An 18,101-nucleotide genomic window follows, 5' to 3' on the forward strand; every position below is an offset into this window, starting at 1 on the left:
TGTTGCATATAATCTGACTGAGCATGCAAGCATACAAGTATCTGACTGAGCAGTGGTAGGCACCAGCAGGCGCGTAGACATTCATTCAAACAGCCCTTTAGTGCGTTTTGCCAGCAGCTCTTTGTTGTGCGTCAAGCATTACGCTGTTTATGACTTCAAGCCTATCAACTCCCGAGATGAGGCTGGTGTAACCGATGTGAAATGGCTGGCTAGTTAGTGCGCACTAATAGCGTTTCAAACGTCACTCGCTCTGAGACTTGGAGTGGTTGTTCCCCTTGCTCTGCATGGGTAATGCTGCTTCGAGGGTGGCTGTTTTCGTTGTGTTCCTGGTTCGAGCCCAGGGAGGAGCGAGGAGAGGGATGGAAGCTATACACCTTTCATAATATCCAGGAAACCGACCCCCTGCGGTACACCTTTCATAATATCCAGGAAACCGACCCCCTGCGGTACACCTTTCATAATATCCAGGAAACCGGCCCCTGCGGTACACCTTTCATAATATCCAGGAAACCGACCCCCTGCGGTACACCTTTCATAATATCCAGGAAACCGGCCCCTGCGGTACACCTTTCATAATATCCGGGAAACCGACCCCCTGCGGTACACCTTTCATAATATCCAGGAAACCAACCCCCTGCGGTACACCTTTCATAATATCCAGGAAACCAACCCCCTGCGGTACACCTTTCATAATATCCAGGAAACCGACCCCCTGCGGTACACCTTTCATAATATCCAGGAAACCGACCCCCCGCGGTACACCTTTCATAATATCCAGGAAACCGACCCCCTGCGGTACACCTTTCATAATATCCAGGAAACCGACCCCTGCTGTTCACCTTTCATAATATCCAGGAAACCGGCCCCTGCGGTACACCTTTCATAATATCCGGGAAACCGACCCCCTGCGGTACACCTTTCATAATATCCAGGAAACCGACCCCCTGCGGTACACCTTTCATAATATCCAGGAAACCAACCCCCTGCGGTACACGTTTCATAATATCCAGGAAACCGGCCCCTGCGGTACACCTTTCATAATATCCAGGAAACCGACCCCCTGCGGTACACCTTTCATAATATCCAGGAAACCGACCCCCTGCGGTACACCTTTCATAATATCCAGGAAACCGACCCCCTGCGGTACACCTTTCATAATATCCAGGAAACCAACCCCCTGCGGTACACGTTTCATAATATCCAGGAAACCGACCCCCTGCGGTACACCTTTCATAATATCCAGGAAACCAACCCCCTGCGGTACACCTTTCATAATATCCAGGAAACCGACCCCCTGCGGTACACCTTTCATAATATCCAGGAAACCGGCCCCTGCGGTACACCTTTCATAATATCCGGGAAACCGACCCCCTGCGGTACACCTTTCATAATATCCAGGAAACCGACCCCCTGCGGTACACCTTTCATAATATCCAGGAAACCAACCCCCTGCGGTACACCTTTCATAATATCCAGGAAACCAACCCCCTGCGGTACACCTTTCATAATATCCAGGAAACCGACCCCCTGCGGTACACCTTTCATAATATCCAGGAAACCGACCCCCTGCGGTACACCTTTCATAATATCCGGGAAACCGACCCCCTGCGGTACACCTTTCATAATATCCGGGAAACCGACCACCTGCGGTACACCTTTCATAATATCCAGGAAACCGACCCCTGCGGTACACGTTTCATAATATCCAGGAAACCGACCCCCTGCGGTACACCTTTCATCATTTTGAAGAAACTAGACTTGACACCATCAGAAAGCACACATTGTGTCCTGTCTGTCTGTCAGATAGTTCTTCAACCATTTGCAAGACTACCGATCCAAGCCCATTATCTTTCAGTGAGATAGGGAATGAGTAAGGCCTTGGAAATATGGGCTGCCTCAGGGCCTGGACAGCTTGCTCTCATCGAAGGAAAAATGAATTCCCAAGTTTATCAAGACATTTTGCAGGAGAATGTAAGGCTATCTGTCCACCAAATTGAAGGTCAACAGAATTTGGGTGATGCAACAGGACAACGACCCAAAACACAGATGTAAATCAACAACAGAACGGCTTCAACAGAAGAAAATATGCCTTCTGTAGTGGCCCAGTCAGTGTCCTGACCTCAACCCAATTTAAAATGCTGTGGCATGACCTCGAGAGCAGTTCACACCAGACATCCCAAGAATTTTGCTGAACTGAAAGAGTTTTGTAAAGAGGAACGGTCCACAATTCCTCCTGACCGTTGTGCAGGTCTGATTCGCAACTAAAGAAAACATTTGGTTGAGGTTATTGCTGCCAAAGGAGGGTCAACCAGTTATTAAATCCAAGGGTTCACATACTTGTCCCACCCTGCACTGTGAATGTTTACACGGTGTGTTCAATAAAGACATGAAAATGTATAATTGTTTGTGTTATTAGTTTAAGCAGATGGTGTTTGTCTATTGTTGTGACCTAGACGAAGATCAGATCAAATGTTATGACCAATTGATGCAGAAATCCCGGTATTTCCAAAGGGTTCATATCCTGTTTCTTACCACTCTACTTTAGCTAAAGCATTATGACAACTTGGTGTTGGGATTGGGATTGCTCGCCCAATATTTATATATTCTTAATTAAATCCCTTTACTTTAGATGTGTGTATTGTTGTGTAATTGTTAGATATTACTTGTTAGATACTACTGCTCTGTTAGAGCTAGAAACACAAGCATTTCACTACACCGGCGATAATATCTGCTAAACACGTGTGTGACAAATCAAATTTGATTCGATTAAATGAGCTGTGCTTGGGTCATTGATAAGTCATTGTCTCAACCTCTCAGCCTTATAATGTTGTGAAAGGATCCAGGAACGATTTGGGTAAATCCCATCCTCCTTATAATGCTGTGAAAGGATCCAGGAACCCAAGTGATTTGGGTGGATCCCATCCTCCTTATAAAACAAGCTTTGTTTCCAGAAGGTTTCAAAATTAATGTTACACAAAGAGCTGCAATAGTCTGGTAGACAGTTATGGAGGGATAACAGTCCGCTGAACCAGTCAATGCCACGATTTAGGGAGGGCAGAGGGATATTATGGGGTGTTTATTGGTGTCAAGTAGTGACCCGATCAGTTCTTTAAAATCCATCTTCAGCTGTTCTGAGTTCTAACCCTTCATAATGTCATTTGACTCCACATGAACCATGACAGTATCAGTCCCCGGTGACTGAGTCACAGCCTCTGGAAGCAACCTGGTGATATCCTGAACTTTGGCCCCAGACATGGTGTCTGTCTGGGATCTGTGTTTTCAGTGTCAACAGAGAAATACTCCTCAACCAAAGGTGAATTATAGAATGCACCCTATTCCATAGGGCTCTGGTCTAAAGTAGTGCACTATATAGGGAATAGGGTACCATTTGGGATGCTCACATAGTCTGGCTGAGGAGTTGGATTGATGCAGCAGAGATGAAATTGCCCCATGCTGCGATAACACATGAAATACACAGTGCAAAAGGAGAACAAAACAGAATACCATATTTGTTTTAACAAGGAAAAGTTAGGAGAGAAGGGCCGAGCAGTGCCTCAGTGTTAGAGACAACATCACTGTGTGGGCTCAGGTATTTAAACCTTTTGGCTACTTGCCCAGTGCTCTAACCGCTAGGCTTCCTGCCGCCATGATGTATAGGAAATGTGCAGAAACACCAAGCGTAGCAGACCTAGCACATGCTCAGTAGAGATTGACACAAGAGGGAAAATGCTGTCCCGTCTTGTCCCTTCAATTATTTCCTGTCCTGACCCCACAACAGTTCTATAACCCCAGAACTTCCCTGTCCCTTCCCGATAAAAACACTCCTATCCTGTCCAGTGCTCATTTTACTGTGAATAAATATGACTATTGTGTTTGAAAATTATTTCAGAAATGCAACTGCAATATGCAACTTACCTATCTTAGTTAAATGCACTCTTAGCAAGTCTCTCTACATAAGAGCGTCTTCTAAATGACCTTAGTGTAGATCGATCAAGTCTGGAGGATGAGAACAGAGACCTCAACAGGTACATCACCAGCATACAATTGTAGCCAACATCTGAGCACTGTCCACACATGAACATTTAAACAAACCCTAAGCAGCAGTACTGCATCACTCTTCACCTCAGATGACACAGGTCTAGTTAAATAAACAAACGATTGGACCAGTAATGTTATCGAGATTAGAGGAACTATGGGCTTCAGGCTGCTTGTCCCTCTCTCCGGTTGGTAGCCTATTAAACCGCAGCAGTGTATACAAGCTGTGAAACCTACCCAGTTCCTTCGCTGTCAAAGACAACTCTATAAAATGTAGCTAAAATATCGCGTTTTCCTTGGCTTGGTTAATGATGGGTCCTTGGCTACAATGAGATGTTGCTATTCCTCTCTTGAAGGCTTTGTCATTGACTGACGTAAGCTACATTGGCGTCTGAGGTAAGGTAGTGAGTGACTGGCTACAACTGTAGCGAGGCGTGAGAATGAGCCAACGGCAGGAGGATGGGAGAAATTACCATAAAAAAAATATATATATATTAAGTAACCTACACTATATATAAAAAAGTATGTGGACACACGTTCATATTTGTGGATTCAGCTGTTTCATCCGTTACTGACAGCTGGATCAAATCGAGCACAAAGCCATGCAATCTCCTTTGACAAACATTGGCAGTAGAATGGCCTCACTGAAGAGCTCAGTGACTTTCAACATGACACCACCTTTCTAACAAGTCAGTTCATCAAATGTCTGCTGGAGCCGGTCAACTGTAAGTGCTGTCGTTGTGAAGTGGAAATGTGCTGAAGCGCGTAGCACGTAAAAATCGTCTGTCGTCGTTTGCAACAATCACTACCGTGTTCAAAAACTGGCTAATGAAGCAACGTCAGCACAAGAACTGAAACATGAAATGGGTTTCCATGGCCTACGATCACCATGCGCAATAACAAGCATCGGCTGGAGTGGTGTAAAGCTCGCCGCCTTTAGACTCTGGAGCAGTGGAAACGCGTTCAATGGAGTGATGATCACGCTTCACCGTCTGGCAGTCCGACGGACTAATCTAGGTTTGGCGGATGCCAGGAGAACGCTACCTGTCCCAATGAATAATGGCAACTGTAAAGTTTGGTGGAGGAGGAATAACGGTCCGGGGCTGTTTTTCATGGTTCGGGCCTCTTAGTTTCAGTGAAGGGAAATCATAATGCTACAGCATACAATCGCATTCTTGACCATTTCCATTTTTGTGGCAACAGTTTGGGGACGGACCTTTCCTGTTTCAGCATGACAATGTACGGGGGGTACACAAAGCAAGGTCCATGCAGAAATGGTTTGTTGAGGTCGGTGTGGAATAACTTTTCTGGCCTGCATAGAGCCTCATTGAACACTTTTGAGATTAATTGGAACACAGATTGCGAACCATGCCTAATCGCCCAACATTAGTACCTGACCTCACTAATGCGCTTGTGGCTGAATGGAAGCAAGTCCCCTGCAGCACTGTTCCAACATCTAGTGGAAAGCCTTCCCAGATGAGTGGAGGCTGTTATAGCAGCAATGTTCCTACATCTAGTGGAAAGCCTTCCCAGAAGAGTGGTTTCTGTTTTAGCAGATAAGGGGGTACCAACTCCATATTAATGCCCATGATTTTGGTCATGAAGTGTATATTAGGTTACACACAGTTCAATTTTATAAAATGCTCCACACATTACATATTTCTACCCAACTTTTCCTGTACTGCCCGTTCCTGTCTACTGTCCTATCCTGTCCCGAACTCTAGAACTTCTCTCCCGTTCCTGTGGACTGTCCCATCCTGTCCCGAACTCTAGAACTTCTCTTATCTAGTAGTGGACCTACTAGATAATAACCTGGTCGGTGCTGTAGTGGACCTACTAGATAATAACCTGGTCGGTGCTGTAATGGACCTACTAGATAATAACCTGGTCAGTGCTGTAGTTGACCTACTGGATAATAACCTGGTCGGTGCTGTAGTGGACCTACTGGATAATAACCTGGTCGGTGCTGTAGTGGACCTACTGGATAATAACCTGGTCGGTGCTGTAGTGGACCTACTGGATAATAACCTGGTCGGTGCTGTAGTTGACCTACTGGATAATAACCTGGTCGGTGCTGTAGTGGACCTACTGGATAATAACCTGGTCGGTGCTGTAGTTGACCTACTGGATAATAACCTGGTCGGTGCTGTAGTTGACCTACTGGATAATAACCTGGTCGGTGCTGTAGTGGACCTACTGGATAATAACCTGGTCGGTGTTGTAGTGGACCTACTGGATAATAACCTGGTCGGTGCTGTAGTGGACCTACTGGATAATAACCTGGTCGGTGCTGTAGTGGACCTACTGGATAATAACCTGGTCGGTGCTGTAGTGGACCTACTGGATAATAACCTGGTCGGTGCTGTAGTGGACCTACTGGATAATAACCTGGTCGGTGCTGTAGTGGACCTACTGGATAATAACCTGGTCGGTGCTGAAGTGGACCTACTGGATAATAACCTGGTCGGTGCTGAAGTGGACCTACTGGATAATAACCTGGTCGGTGCTGTAGTGGACCTACTGGATAATAACCTGGTCGGTGCTGTAGTGGACCTACTGGATAATAACCTGGTCGGTGCTGTAGTGGACCTACTGGATAATAACCTGGTCGGTGCTGTAGTGGACCTACTGGATAATAACCTGGTCGGTGCTGTAGTGGACCTACTGGATAATAACCTGGTCGGTGCTGTAGTGGACCTACTGGATAATAACCTGGTCGGTGCTGTAGTGGACCTACTGGATAATAACCTGGTCGGTGCTGTAGTGGACCTACTGGATAATAACCTGGTCGGTGCTGTAGTGGACCTACTGGATAATAACCTGGTCGGTGCTGTAGTGGACCTACTGGATAATAACCTGGTCGGTGCTGTAGTGGACCTACTGGATAATAACCTGGTCGGTGCTGTAGTGGACCTACTGGATAATAACCTGGTCGGTGCTGTAGTGGACCTACTGGATAATAACCTGGTCGGTGCTGTAGTGGACCTACTGGATAATAACCTGGTCGGTGCTGTAGTGGACCTACTGGATAATAACCTGGTCGGTGCTGTAGTGGACCTACTGGATAATAACCTGGTCGGTGCTGTAGTGGACCTACTGGATAATAACCTGGTCGGTGCTGTAGTGGACCTACTGGATAATAACCTGGTCGGTGCTGTAGTGGACCTACTGGATAATAACCTGGTCGGTGCTGAAGTGGACCTACTGGATAATAACCTGGTCGGTGCTGAAGTGGACCTACTGGATAATAACCTGGTCGGTGCTGTAGTGGACCTACTGGATAATAACCTGGTCGGTGCTGTAGTGGACCTACTGGATAATAACCTGGTCGGTGCTGTAGTGGACCTACTGGATAATAACCTGGTCGGTGCTGTAGTGGACCTACTGGATAATAACCTGGTCGGTGCTGTAGTGGACCTACTGGATAATAACCTGGTCGGTGCTGTAGTGGACCTACTGGATAATAACCTGGTCGGTGCTGTAGTGGACCTACTGGATAATAACCTGGTCGGTGCTGTAGTGGACCTACTGGATAATAACCTGGTCGGTGCTGTAGTGGACCTACTGGATAATAACCTGGTCGGTGCTGTAGTGGACCTACTGGATAATAACCTGGTCGGTGCTGTAGTGGACCTACTGGATAATAACCTGGTCGGTGCTGTAGTGGACCTACTGGATAATAACCTGGTCGGTGCTGTAGTGGACCTACTGGATAATAACCTGGTCGGTGCTGTAGTGGACCTACTGGATAATAACCTGGTCGGTGCTGTAGTGGACCTACTGGATAATAACCTGGTCGGTGCTGTAGTGGACCTACTGAACCAACACTACTACGTTGTGACTGGCTCCATTCAGTCTTTTGTAGCAACATTTGAAATGTTGTGTTTTTACACTGGATAAAAGTAGAGACTCATAGATGGATAAAAGTAGAAAAGTAGAGCTACAACATCATACACTACAGTTGAGGAACAATGGGAAAGTCTTTCTGCTTTGAAAGTTGATAAACTTGTAACCTCACCTTTGAGAAACTGGCCCTTGAATGTTTTGGTACTACGACTGGAGAGCTCTTCTTTGTCTCCACCCATTCAGCCTCGTTCACAACCCATTAAGCTTGAGCTCCACTCATCTCTTTAAGGATTCATATTTGACACTAGATTTCAAGACTGAATGCGGGTTTATACTAGGGGTGTGTTCGTAAATATAATGTGGAGTGCCGTAGTGTACTGAAAATGCTCGATCACAGATGCCATGGTTGCCTTTAGTTTGAAGGTGAAAATATGTGTAATATCCGTCTCCTTAGTTATCATTTTCTAATTCCAGTGATTTCAAAACTCAGTCCTCCAGAAAGTGGAGAGCAACACTTATGCAGTTCTACTATGAGATACATTCAAAAAAGCAGCATTAGACAGGATTACCTACACATACTGACCAGCTCCAATAGACAGAAGCGTTCTACATGGCAGACCAATCCGAACTCATCTCTCGGCATGTCCAGCCCACTCATTATCTCAGCCAATCATGGTCAGCTGGAAGGTTGCTGACTTTTTCTGTGGTTGAAACAACAAGGCTCGTAATTTAACAATTTTATTCGTATTTACAGATGACATACAAGTTTGATATTAAGCCACATGAAAGTTCACATGTTACAGAAGGAATTTCTGCAAAAAAATCTACACATTTTGATTTAAAAAAAGAAGAAAAAAAAAAGGTTTACGTTCAAATAACTCTCCTGTGAATTAGTGACCCATGACACGTGCCTAGTTTCCTGAAACGAGTCAAACATATCTGTTGAGTAACTGGAACACTGTACTAGTTGTGTGTCTGTGTCGTCAGAGCAGTGTGGAACAGAGCAAGAAGAGTTTGTCTGAATAAGGCCCTCCTGTTTTGGGCGGAGAACAGGGAGGGAAATTGTTCTGTGATTGGTCGATCCCGTCAGCCTATGCCAGCATGAGCTGGGCTTGGCTGAGTTTACACCAATAGTGGAATTTTTCCCCTCATGAACTGAAGATTTAGAGGGAGAGAGAGGGCAGTGAGCTAGCTAGCTAGCTTGGCAGCCTGTTCTGTTTAGCTACTAAAGTCCAACACAGCAGCCTTAGAGGGAGAAAAATAAACTGCAGAGCAACGGCTGTTTGACTGAGGTAAGTGAAGCCTGAACATTGTGGGGGCAGTGAGGAGGTTTTAACATCGGGCTTAGCTGTGGAATTGTCTCTGTTTGAACTGAATGAGGGGTAGAGACTGGGTCTGGTCAGACTGAGAGGTACTGGAGCTGTATGAGGCTGGAGGGAAGAAGGAGCTGAGCCACCCTAATCTCCCTCTGGAGGGAAGGAGCTGAGCCACACTAACCCCCCTCTGGAGGGAAGAAGGAGCTGAGCCACCCTAACCCCCCCTCTGGAGGGAAGAAGGAGCTGAGCCACCCTAATCTCCCTCTGGAGGGAAGAAGGAGCTGAGCAACCCTAACCCCCCTCTGGAGGGAAGAAGGAGCTGAGCCACCCTAATCTCCCTCTGGAGGGAAGAAGGAGCTGAGCCACCCTAACCTCTCTCTGGAGGGAAGAAGGAGCTGAGCCACCCTAACCTCTCTCTGGAGGGAAGAAGGAGCTGAGCCACCCTAACCTCTCTCTGGAGGGAAGGAGCTGAGCCACACTAACCCCCCTCTGGAGGGAAGAAGGAGCTGAGCCACTCTAACTCCCCTCTGGAGGGAAGAAGGAGCTGAGCCACCCTAACCCCCCCTCTGGAGGGAAGAAGGAGCTGAGCCACCCTAATCTCCCTCTGGAGGGAAAAAGGAGCTGAGCCACCCTAATCTCCCTCTGGAGGGAAGAAGGAGCTGAGCCACCCTAATCTCCTTCTGGAGGGAAGAAGGAGCTGAGCCACCCTAACCCCCCCTCTGGAGGGAAGAAGGAGCTGAGCTACCCTAATCTCCCTCTGGAGGGAAGAAGGAGCTGAGCCACCCTAATCTCCTTCTGGAGGGAAGAAGGAGCTGAGCCACCCTAATCTCCTTCTGGAGGGAAGAAGGAGCTGAGCCACCCTAACCCCCCCTCTGGAGGGAAGAAGGAGCTGAGCCACCCTAATCTCCCTCTGGAGGGAAGAAGGAGCTGAGCCACCCTAATCTCCTTCTGGAGGGAAGAAGGAGCTGAGCCACCCTAACCCCCCCTCTGGAGGGAAGAAGGAGCCGAGCGCTGAGCCATTTTCCAATGTTTTCTTTAGTCTGGAAAGGTTCCACACATAGCAAGACAAGGAAATATGTGTTTGACCAGCCTTGTCATCTACCATAGACTCTCCTGTCTGAATGTAGCCGACAGTCTCCTGACATTCTGAAGCTCTCTCTCTCTGACGGAGGAAAGGAAGGCGTTTTCAGTTGGAGGAATTTGGACTGTGCTGTAAGCAGCTTTGACTGACCCCTTGGCCCCCTCTTCTCCTGGCATCTAGGCAGTTTTAGACGTTAGTAATCACCATAGCTGTTAGCTTACCTCCTAGTCCTTTCCCTGTCTGGGAAACAGAGTTCCTATATTCCTGATGGGTTAGTCAGTGTTTCTATTTGGAGACTGTATTAATGTTGCCAAGTTCTTTTCACCCAAGTGGAAGACTGTGTGTTTACCTCCATCTACTCCAATTCCACGGTAACAGAATTATACTTTAAAATGTATGTCAAACAAAACCCATTTTAACGTTAATCAAACTCTCTGCATAAGGACTACTGTTAAAGGCCCAGTGCAGTCAAAAATGTGATTTTGCTGTGTATATACACTGCTCAAAAAAATAAAGGGAACACTTAAACAACACAATGTAACTCCAAGTCAATCACACTTCTGTGAAATCAAACTGTCCACTTAGGAAGCAACACTGATTGACAATAAATTTCACATGCTGTTGTGCAAATGGAATAGACAACAGGTGACAATTATAGGCATTTAGCAAGACACCCCCAATAAAGGAGTGGTTCTGCAGGTGGTGACTACAGACCACTATCAGTTCCTATGCTTCCTGGCTGATGTTTTGGTCACTTTTGAATGCTGACGGTGCTTTCACTCTAGTGGTAGCATGAGACGGAGTCTACAACCCACACAAGTGGCTCAGGTAGTGCAGCTCATCCAGGATGGCACATCAATGCGAGCTGTGGCAAAAAGGTTTGCTGTGTCTGTCAGCGTAGTGTCCAGAGCATGGAGGCACTACCAGGAGATAGGCTAGTACATCAGGAGATGGGGAGGAGGATGTAGGAGGGCAACAACCCAGCAGCAGGACCGCTACCTCCGCCTTTGTGCAAGGAGGAGCAGGAGGAGCACTGCCAGAGCCCTGCAAAATGACCTCCAGCAGGCCACAAATGTGCATGTGTCTGCTCAAACGGTCAGAAACAGACTCCATGAGGGTGGTATGAGGGCCCGACGTCCACAGGTGGGGGTTGTGCTTACAGCCCAACACCGTGCAGGACATTTGGCATTTGCCAGAGAACACCAAGATTGGCAAATTCGCCACTGGCGCCCTGTGCTCTTCACAGATGAAAGCAGGTTCACACTGAGCACGTGACAGAGGTGACAGTCTGGAGACGCCGTGGAGAACGTTCTGCTGCCTGCAACATCCTCCAGCATGACCGGTTTGGCGGTGGGTCAGTCATGGTGTGGGGTGGCATTTCTTTGGGGGGCCGCACAGCCCTCCATGTGCTCGCCAGAGGTAGCCTGACTGCCATTAGGTACCGAGATGGGATCCTCAGACCCCTTGTGAGACCATATATGCTGGTGCGGTTGGCCCTGGGTTCCTCCTAATGCAAGACCATGCTAGACCTCATGTGGCTGGAGTGTGTCAGCAGTTCCTGCAAGAGGAAGACATTGATGCTATGGACTGGCCCGCCCGTTCCCCAGACCTTAATCCAATTGAGCACATCTGGGACATCATGTCTCGCTCCATCCACCAACGCCATGTTGCACCACAGACTGTCCAGGAGTTGGCGAATGCTTTAGTCCAGGTCTGGGAGGAGATCCCTCAGGAGACCATCCGCCACCTCATCAGGAGCCCAGGCGTTTTAGGGAGGTCATACAGGCACGTGTATTTCCACACTTTGAGGTTGGAATAATACTGTGAAATTGTGAAAATTGCCCTTTTGGTGTTAGAGTTTGTTTTGGACTGATGATATGGAGGCGCTAAATTACACTGAACAAAAATAGAAACGCAACATGCAACAATTTCAAACATTTTACTGAGTTACATTTCATAAAAGGAAATCAGTCCATTTAAATAAATTCATTAGGTCCTAATCTACGGATTTCACATGACTGGGAATACAGAATACAATACTCTGTTGGTCACAGATACCTTTAAAAAAAAGTAGGGTTGTGGATCAGAAAACCAGTCAGTATCTGGTTGCCTCATGCAGCGCGACACATCTCCTTCACATAGAGTTGATCAGGCTGTTGATTGTGGCCTGTGGAATAGTATCCCACTCCTCTTCAATGGCTGCGAGAAGTAAGACCTAGACAGTCCTCGCTAAATTCTTGCTTGAGACATTTCTCTTTGCTAAGAAGCAAATGTAGTTTATTTTTAACAATTATAATTGATAACAATCACAGTAAGGTGCTTAATTGTTACCCAGAAATGATTTGACATTGCGATAAAAACGGATGCATTGGGCCTTCAGTATGTTCCACTGAACATTTTACAAAAACACATTTACCTGAAGAACAATGCATTTCACTGCTGCTGTTTAATTAGTTGTTACTTTTATTTACATTTTTTTTTACTTATTATTATTTCGCTTATCTTCTTAAAGCATTGTTGGTTAAGGGCTTGTAAGTAAGCATTTCACTATAAGGTCTAAACCTGTTGTTTTCAGCATTTCACTGTAAGGTCTACTACACCTGTTGTATTCAGCATTTCACTGTAAGGTCTACTACACCTGTTGTATTCAGTATTTCACTGTGAGGTCTACTACACCTGTTGTATTCAGCATTTCACTGTAAGGTCTACTACACCTGTTGTATTCAGCATTTCACTGTAAGGTCTACTACACCTGTTGTATTCAGTATTTCACTGTGAGGTCTTCTACACCTGTTGTATTCAGCATTTCACTGTGAGGTTACTACACCTGTTGTATTCAGCATTTCACTGTAAGGTCTACTACACCTGTTGTATTCATCATTTCACTGTAAGGTCTACTACACCTGTTGTATTCAGTATTTCACAGTAAGGTCTACTACACCTGTTGAATTCAGCATTTCACTGTAAGGTCTACTACACCTGTTGTAATTCATCATTTCACTGTGAGGTCTACTACACCTGTTGTATTCAGCATTTCACTGTAAGGTCTACTACACCTGTTGTATTCAGCATTTCACTGTGAGGTCTACTACACCTGTTGTATTCAGCATTTCACTGTAAGGTCTACTACACCTGTTGTAGTCAGCATTTCACTGTGAGGTCTACTACACCTGTTGTAGTCAGCATTTCACTGTGAGGTCTACTACACCTGTTGTATTCAGCATTTCACTGTGAGGTCTACTACACCTGTTGTATTCAGCATTTCACTGTAAGGTCTACTACACCTGTTGTATTCAGCATTTCACTGTAAGGTCTACTACACCTGTTGTATTCATCATTTCACTGTAAGGTCTACTATACCTGTTGTATTCAGCATTTCACTGTAAGGTCTACTACACCTGTTGTATTCATCATTTCACTGTAAGGTCTACTACACCTGTTGTATTTCATAATTTCACTGTAAGGTCTACTACACCTGTTGTATTCAGCATTTCACTGTAAGGTCTACTACACCTGTTGTATTCAGCATTTCACTGTGAGGTCTACTACACCTGTTGTATTCAGCATTTCACTGTGAGGTCTACTACACCTGTTGTATTCAGCATTTCACTGTAAGGTCTACTACACCTGTTGTATTCATAATTTCACTGTGAGGTCTACTACACCTGTTGTATTCAGCATTTCACTGTGAGGTCTACTACACCTGTTGTATTCAGCATTTCACTGTAAGGTCTACCTACACCTGTTGTATTCAGCATTTCACTGTGAGGTCTACTACACCTGTTGTATTCGGCGCACGTGTCATACGATTTGAACAGTGCAGATTTAAAGTTTGGTAACAGAAAAACGGTTGGTGCTGTTTATGCCAACATTCTGTTACCAAACTTTGCATCTGCACTGTTCTTCAAGTAAATGTGTTTTTGTCACATTTCCCCTTCCCCTCCTCCCCATTTCCCCCCCTTCCTATTTCCCCTTCCTATTTCCCCTTCCCCTCCTCCCTTCCCCTCCTCCCTATTTCCCCTTCCTATTTCCCCTTCCCCTCCTCCCTTCCCCTCCTCCCTATTTCCTGTTCCCCTCCTTCCTTCCCCTCCTCCCTTCCCCTCTTCCCTATTTCCCCTTCCTATTTCCCCTTCCCCTCCTCCCTTCCCCTCCTCCCTATTTCTCCTCCCTATTTCCCCTTCCCCTCCTCCCTTCCCCTCCTCCCTATTTCTCCTCCCTATTTCCCCTTCCCCTCCTCCCTTCCCCTCCTCCCTATTTCTCCTCCCTATTTCTCCTCCCCCTCCTCCCTATTTCTCCTCCCTATTTCTCCTTCCCCTCCTCCCTATTTCTCCTTCCCCTCCTCCCTATTTCTCCTTCCCCTCCTCCCTATTTCTCCTTCCCCTCCTCCCTCTCTCCCCTTCCCCTCCTCCCTCTCTCCCCTTCCTCTTCTCCCCCCTCTCCCCTCCTCCCTCTCTCCCCTTCCTCTTCTCCCCTCCCCTCCTCCCTCTCCTCTCATCCCTCTCTCAGCCTATCTCCCTGTTGGTGTTCTGTAAACTGCTGGATCTGATTAGTGTGTGCTCTACTTTTGTTCATTCCCTGTCGCCAGAACGCAATGTACTAAAACAACTTTAAAACAGCGTACGGATGAACTAACGTCAACGATAGCTTTACCACTGTTTACCGCAGCTCGTCGTATGAGTCTTAGAAAAGTGTGTGTCTGTTATAACATAGTTTCTCTACAGCCACATATTTTCAGCCTGACTCAACCTCTCCTCAGTAAAATAATTAGCTCCCTCTTTCTATTTTTCTCCTTCTCTCTCTCTCTCTCTCTCTTTCTCTCGCTCTCATACCCCGCTGGCAGAAGTATGTGAAACAGTTTAGTGGTGTTTGAACCTGTAGCAGTGATTGTCTGTTGTGGATTATACACCTAAGCGTGCACCATTTACCTGACACATGGGTTGGTTCAAAATAGAGCACGATATCAAATAAAAGTGTATTTGTCAGGGGTTATAGCAGGGGTTATAGCAGGGGTTATAGCAGGGGTTATAGCAGGGGTTATAGCAGGGGTAGCAAAATGCTTATGTTACTACTGTAGAATGTCTAGCAAATACAATACGAATACAGAAATAATCAACAAATCTAATACAAGAAATCAAGAAATTAACAATTCAAGTAGATATATCAGTGTCAGAATCTAAATATACATTCATGGTGTGTAAACACGTGTATGTACTGTAGTAGGTATAATAGGATGAGCTATGTGGAGAGTACAGCTATGTGGAGAGTACAGCTATGTGGAGAGTACAGCTACGTGGAGAGTACAGCTACGTGGAGAGTACAGCTACGTGGAGAGTACAGCGACAGTTGAAGTCAGAAGTTTACATACACCTTAGCCACATACATTTAAATCAGTTTTCACAATTCCTGACATTTAATCCAAGTAAAAATTCCCTGTCTTAGGTCAGTTAGGATCACCACTTTATTTTAAGAATGTGAAATGTCAGAATACTAGAGAAAATTATTTATTTCAGCTTTCATCACATTCCCAGTGGGTCAGAAGTTTACATACTCAATTAGTATTTGGTAGCATTGACTTTAAATTGTTTAACTTGGGTCAAACGTTTCGGGTAGCCATCCACAAGCTTCCCACAATAAGTTGGGTGAATTTGTTCTATAGGATTGAGGTCAGGGCTTTGTGATGGCCACTCCAATACCTTGACTTTGTTGTCCTTAAGCCACTTTGCCACAACTTTGGAAGTATGCTTGGGGTCATTGTCCATTTGGAAGACCCATTTGCGACCAAGCTTTAACTTCCTGACTGATGTCTTGAGATGTTGCTTCAATATATCCACATAATTTTTCTCCCTCATGATGCCATCTATTTTGTGAAGTGCACCAGTCCCTCCTGCAGCAAAGCACCCCCACAACATAATGCTGCCACCCCCGTGCTTCACGGTTTGGATGGTGGTCTTCGGCTTGCAAGCCTCCCCCTTTTTCCTCCAAACATAATGATGGTCATTGTGATCTTTGTCCCCATGTGCAGTTGCACAGCGTAGTCTGGCTTTTTTTATGTTGGTTTTGGAGCAGTGGCTTCTTCCTTGCTGAGCTGCCTTTCAGGTTATGTCGATATAGGACTCGTTTTACTGTGGATATAGATACTTTTGTACCTGTTTCCTCCAGCATCTTCACAAGGTCCTTTGCTGTTGTTCTGGGATTGATTTGCACTTTTCGCACCAAAGAACGTTCATCTCTAGGAGAGAGAACGCGTCTCCTTCCTGAGTGTAATGTAAACTTCTGACTTCAACTTTACATGGGGCATCAGACTCAAGGTGCAGGGCAGAGTACCTGGGAGGTAGCCGGCAAGTGATGGCTGTTCTACAGTCTGATGGTCTGGTGATAGAAGCTGTTCTGCAGTCTGATGGTAATAGAAGCTGTGTCTCAGTTTCTTGGTTCCAGCTCTGATGTACCTGTACTGTCTCTGTCTGCTAGATGGTAGCGGGGTGAGCAGACTGTGGTTCGGGTGGCTGAGCTCCTTAATGATCTTCTTGGTCTTCCTTTGACACAGAGTGCTTTAAATGTCCTGGAGGGCAAGCAGCCCCACATTATAAAATACTTTAGCATACGATTTCATTGTCTTTTACATATAACCTGTAGGGAACACAGTATGGCATGTCGGTCTCTCAGTTATGGGTGGGGGAGTGAAAAGGATGCAAATTAAAAACTGTAGTTTTTCCTATAGTGAAAAAGTGTGTTTTTGTGGATATTACTGTAGTATTTGCTGTATTATACTATAACATTCAATACCAAGTACTACACATGATGGATGGATACTACAGTGTGTAGTACAGTATTCTACAGTATACTACAGTTTACTCTAACATTCCATAGTAAGTACTGTAGTTTTCTATAGTAAACTGTGGTATTTTTTAATGTGGGGCGTGCCCCATGGTTATGCGTTGGGCAGACCGCACCACACTCTGGAGAGCCATGTGGTTGAGGTCAGTTCCTGTACCAGGCAGGGATGTAGGCCGACAGAATGCTCTCAATGGTGCATCTGTAGAAGTTTGTGATGGGGGGTGGGGGGGCGAATTTCTTCAGCCGCCAAAGTTGAATAGGCACCATTTCAGGTTTTTAAGTGATGTCCACGCCGAAGGAACTTGAAGCTTTTGACCCTCACCACTGGGGCCCGTCGACGAGGATGAAAGTCCACCATCTGCTCCTTTGTTTTGTTGAGGGAGAGGTTATTTTCCTCACCTCCTCCTTATAGGTTGTCTCAGTGTTGTTGGTAATTAGGCATACCACGCTTCATCAGCAAACTTGATGATTGAGTTGGAGTCGTGTCGTGGAGGCCACCCAGACGTGGGTGAATAGGGTTTACAGGAGGGGGCTGAGCACACACCCCTGCGGGGCCCCTGTGTTGATGATCAGATGGGCAGAGGTGTTGTTGCATATCTTTACCAGCTGGGGGCTGGAAGTCCAGTTGAACAGAGCAAGGTTTAGACCCAGTGATGAACTATGGTGTTAAATACTGAGCTGTAGTCCACGTTTCATCATGGAAATTGAGAACATCTCATGTACATTACCTAGTAAACTAAAGATAGTTTGTAGCTTTGGTCAAAAGTACATTTTGACATGACTCATGTAACGACGTGCGCTGAGAGTCGGGAAGCAAGTTCGGGGAGTGAGTGATTTAATAAAATAAATGCAACTAAATACAAAACAAGAAACACAAAGTATTTGATACACTGCTGTTTTGCAGGTTTTCCTACTTACAAAGCATGTAGAGGTCTGTCATTTTTATCATAGGTACACTTCAACTGTGAGAGATGGAATCTAAAACAAAA

The 18,101-nt window shown here is 45.9% G+C and overlaps 1 protein-coding gene across 4 annotated transcripts in view; it reads left to right on the forward strand.

Moving 5' to 3' along the window:
• Positions 1–18,101, forward strand: part of kank1a (KN motif and ankyrin repeat domains 1a) — a 175,300-nt gene that overhangs the window by 71,939 nt on the left and 85,260 nt on the right. The window contains exon 1 of one of the 4 annotated variants that reach the window (XM_090191292.1): positions 8,932–9,173. The exons of the other annotated variants lie outside the window; for them this stretch is intronic. The gene's annotated coding sequence lies outside the window, so the exon portion shown is untranslated. Of the gene's footprint in view, positions 1–8,931; positions 9,174–18,101 lie in introns of those variants that run through there. 4 annotated transcript variants of the gene reach the window in all.

This window comes from Oncorhynchus mykiss, chromosome 11 (assembly GCF_057628025.1).
Source record: "Oncorhynchus mykiss isolate SJ-2025 chromosome 11, ASM5762802v1, whole genome shotgun sequence".
NCBI classification, from domain to species: Eukaryota; Metazoa; Chordata; class Actinopteri; order Salmoniformes; family Salmonidae; genus Oncorhynchus; species Oncorhynchus mykiss.